This window comes from Otolemur garnettii, unplaced genomic scaffold (assembly GCF_000181295.1).
Source record: "Otolemur garnettii isolate 467f Iridium unplaced genomic scaffold, OtoGar3 scaffold00010, whole genome shotgun sequence".
NCBI classification, from domain to species: domain Eukaryota; kingdom Metazoa; phylum Chordata; class Mammalia; order Primates; family Galagidae; genus Otolemur; species Otolemur garnettii.
In genome coordinates, this window is record NW_003852405.1 from 16,530,027 (window position 1) to 16,535,085 (window position 5,059).

Here is a 5,059-nt window from a genome sequence, read left to right on the forward strand (position 1 = left end):
GCCGGTTGAGCTATAGGCGCCGAGCCTATTTATGCCTTTAACACACATTTTCCTATAAATAATATATAATGGTGTTTACCATATTTTACTTTTATGTAAGTGGTAGTTTATGTATACTTCTGTGCTTTCCTCTTTTTTTTTTGCTCTACACATTTGTTTGGTTTTTGAGATAGAATCTCACGCTATTGCCATGGTAAAATGCTATGGCATCACAACTCACAGCAACCTGAAACTCTTGGGCTCAAGGGATCCTCTTGCCTCAACCTCCCAAGTAGATGAGACTACAGGCATCTGCCACAATGCCTGGCTAGTTTTCTATTTTTGGTAGACATGGAGTCTCATTCTTGCTCAGGCTGATCTTGAACTCCTGAGTTCAACTGATCCACATGCCTTGGCCTCCTAGAGTATCAACACTTTTTTTTTTTTTTGAGATTTCTCCATGTTGATATATGCAGTTCATTATTTTGACTGCTATATATCGAATTTGATTTATTTATCTGTTCTCCTGTGAAGAGTTTTGACCATTTCTATTTTTCCCTAATATAAACAATTCTGAAGTGAGAACTTTTTACATATTTCCTCGTGAAAGAGGCTCTTCACGCTGATTCCTGAGAATAAAAATTGATATTACCAACCGGCTCTCCAAAATAGTTATTCCAATTTAGTCTCCCCAGTAGTATAGATTCCTGTTACTCCTCATCTTACCAACACTTGGTATTTTCAAAATGTAAAAATGTTTACTAATCAGATGGATGTGAAATGTCATTGTAATTTGCATTTCCTGACTCCTACTGGGGCCACGTATCTTCTCATACATTTTTTGGCCTGACTTTCCTTTCCTGTGAAGTGATCGATCGTCATGTACTTTGTCCATTTTTCTGTTGGGTTACTTGCTCCTTACTAATTTGTTCCTTAAATATAGTCCCAACACTCACTCTTTTGTTAGTTGAATGTGTTGCGCACATATCCCCGTCTACAACTCATCATCATTTCACTTCAAAGAGAGGATTTGTTTTTTTTGTGTTAATGAAGTCAAATGTATTGGTCTTTTCCTATATGGTTTATGTTTTTTATATCTTAATTAAGAGCTCATTCCCCAACTGGTGGTCATAAGATCATCCCTTATATGTTCTTTTTGGTGGTGGTTGTTTGTTTTTTGAGACAAGTCTGGAGTGTTTGAGACTTGGAGTTCAGGGGCATCATCATAGCTCACTGCAGACTCAAAACTTCTGGACTCAAGTGATCCTCCTGCCTCAGCCTCACAAGAAGCTGGGACTGCCAGTGTGTGCCACCATGCGTGGCTATTTTTTCTATTTTTTGTAGAGACGGAATCTCACTATGTTGCCCAGGCTTGACTCAAACACTTGACCTCAAGGATCTTCCTGTCTCTCACATGCTAGGATTACAGGCCTGAGCCACTGCACCTGGCTCCAATATGTTCTCCTAAAAATGTTTCAATTTTTGTTTATAACATTAGCCTTTTTTTTTTTTAACTTTTTTTTTTTTTTTTTTTACTTTATAGCCCCTGGTAGAGTGCCATGGCATCACACACCTCACAGTAACCTCCAACTCCTGGGCTTAGGCAATTCTCTTGCCTCAGCCTCCTGAGTAGCTGGGACTACAGGCGCCCGTCACAACGCCCAGCTATTTTTTTGTTGCAGTTTGGCCAGGACTGGGTTTGAACCCACCACCCTCAGTATATGGGGCTGGCACCCCACTCACTGAGCCACAGGTGCCGCCCTATAACATTAGCTTTTTAATCCATGTATGAAATAAGATCTAACTTAAAAATATTTCCCCACCATCAGTAATGGATAACCAGTTACCCCAATGTTATTTATCGCTATTTCCATCCTTCTCCCTGACTCCCTCGTCGAGTTTCTGGTTCTGCATGTTTCTGTTTCTGGCTTGCCGATCATTTCCTCTAGTCACTTTCTCTACCTCTAAGCCAAATCCATAAATAATTTAAGTTATAATAAACTCTTAATAGCTAGTAGAAAAGATTTCCCCCTAGATGTTTCATCCTCTTGAGGAATAGCTCAGCTTCTCTTGGCCTCTTTGTTCAGACATGTGAAAAGTTGTAGGAATTTTGGTTTGTGTTACGTTTATTATTTAACTTGGGGGAGAACTGATAATAATTCCTCCCATCCATAAATATGGTATATCAATCATTTATTGGGGTCTTCTTTTATGTCTTACAATAACATTTTGTTATTTTCTGCATAATTTATTTTTTGTTCATTGTTCTTTTATTTTATTTATTTATTACATATCTTATTTTAGTTTTTTAATTTTATTTGACAGGCTAGACTGCTATGGAATTAAGCCTAGCTCACAGTGACCTCAAACTCCTGAGCCGAAGTAATCCTCCTACCTCAGCTTTCTGAATAGCTGGGCCTACAGGTGCACCCCACAACACCCGGCTAATTTTTTTCTATTTTTAGTAGAGACAGGGTCTTGCTCTTGCATAGGCTGGTCTCAAACTCCTGAACTCAAGCCATTCTCTGGTCTCAGTTTCCCTGAGTGCTAAGATTACAAGTATGAACCAATTTTTTTTTAAAAGCTACATTTTCTAATTGCTGCTGGTGTATGGGAACAAAATTAATTTTTTCATATGTTGATCTTATATCGATACTGCAACGTTACTGAGCTCTCTTTTTAGTTTGTTGCGTATTATTTCTCTGTGAGATAACCGTGAGATGTTAAAGTGATGATAGCTTTATTTTATTCTTTCCAACTTATTCTTCTGTCTTACTGTGCTGGCCAGGGGTATGTTGAATAGGGAGTGAATAATAGGTATCTTTGTTTATTCCTAACTTTCAAAGAATGATTTTGTTTGTTTGTTGTTTGAGACAGAGTTTCACTTTGTCACCCTGGGTAGAATGCCATGGCGTCATAGCTCACAGCAACCTCAAACTCTTGGGCTCAAGCAATTCTCTTGTCTCAGCCTCCCAAGTAGCTGGGACTACAGGCACCTGCCACAATGCCGGCTGTTTTTAGAGACAGGGTCTTGCTCTTGCTCAGGCTGTTCTCAAACTTGTGAGCTCAGGCAATCCACTGCCTTGGCCTCCCAGAGTGCTGGGATTATAGACGTGAGCCATGGCACCTGGCCTTAAGAGAATGTTTTTAATTTTTCACAACCTGGTGTGATGTTCATGGTATTTTTTTGGTAGATAGCAGATAAATTTATAAAAACTCACATTAAGAATTTCTATTTGGTACAAGTTTCCACTGGTGTATATGTGTTTTGATTTAAACAGTAGGTATTTAATTTTATTGTATGATTTTATCACATTTGTTGGGAGATTCAATAGATTTTTTAAATCTTTCATCCTGTAATTTGCCAATATGGCAAATGACACTTATAAAATTCCTACCACTAAATTATCCTTATGTTGTTGAAGGCAACAACCCCCAATCTAGGGGAATAAACTCTAAAGTAAGTCATTAAAAAAAAACTATATTCCTGGTTTGATTTGCTGACCCTTACTCTTAATAGTGAAATTGGCTTATAATTTTTCTTTCTGATACTGTCCAAGATTTAACTTGCCTCAAAATGAATAGGGCAGTGTTTCCTCTTTTTTGTTTTCTGGGACAATTTGTGAAAGACCTGGCATTATATGTTCTTTGAATGTTTGATCTAACTCATTGGGCTTTTTTATTGATTAGAGACGGTACATTTCAGCTTCCGTGACAAGTCTAGTTATGTTTTGATTTGTTCTTAAATATGCTGAAATTGATTGCATATTTCAGGAAGTGTTCTGTTTCTTTTAAATATTCCAATTAATCACCACATGTCATAGTATTGTCTGATTTTTAAAAATTTCTATTCTATAATTGTTCAATTTTTCATTCTAATATTGTTTATTTGTGCCTTTACCTTTTTGTCTATTTTTTTTTTCTGAGATAGAGTCTCATCTTGTCAACCTCAGTAGAGTGCTGTGGTGTCACAGCTCACAGCAACTGCAAATTCTTGGGCTCAAGTGATCCTTTTGCCCCAGCTTCCCTTGTAGCTGGGAGCTACAGGTGCCTGACACAACGCCTGGCTGTTTTTAAAGATGGGGTCTCCCTCTTGCTCAGGTTGATCTCAAACCCATGAGCTCAGATAATCCACCCGCCTTCGCCTCCCAAAGTGCTAGGATAACAGGAGGGAGCCATCTCACCCAGCCTTTATCTTTTTTTTTTTAACCAGTATTGCCAAGGGTCCCTATTTTATTAGTTTTTGTAACATATCTTTATGGTCATTCATTTTTACATCTTATGAGATTTATGTATTATTTACAGTGCATTTAAACTTTCTATGTGTTTTCTTAGTAATTTTTTATTTTATTCTTTAAAAAAAATTTTTTTTGAGACAGAGTCTCACTTTGTTACCCTCAGTGGAGTGCTATGCCATCATAGCTCAAAGCAACCTCAAACTCTTGGTTCAAGTGATTCTCTTGTGTCAGCCTCCCAAGTAGCTGGGAGTACAGGCGTCTGCCACAACACCCAGCTATTTTTAGAGACAGTGTCTTGCTCTTGCTCAGGCCGGTCTCAAACCTGTCAGCTCAGGCAATCCACTCACCTCGGCCTCCCAAGTGCTAGGATTACAGGGGTGAGCCACCTCGCCTGGCCTAGTAATTTTTTATTAGTGACTTATAATTTAATTAGATTTTGATCAGCAAACCTGACCTGTGTGATATTAATTCTCTGATATTTTTAGAGATATTTTTTGTGGTCTTATCTGTTGTCAGCTTTACACATAATGTGTGCTTGAAAAGAATGTATATTTTCCAATTTCTGAGTGTAAGTTCTACTTGTGTCCAGTAGAATTAAACTTACAATAATATTCAAATTTTCCAAATCCTAAATAATTTTTGCTTACTCAGTCAATCTATCACTGAAAGAGATATGTTCAAAATCTCCCATGGTGATTATCAAGTTATACATTTCTCCTTTGAATTCTGTCAGCTCTTTCCCTTTTGCCTATTTTGAGACTTGTTATTAGGTCCATAAAGTTAAGTTTTGAACTATTTCATGTTCCTGGTGAATTATTTCTTTCCTTTTTTTTTTTTTTTTT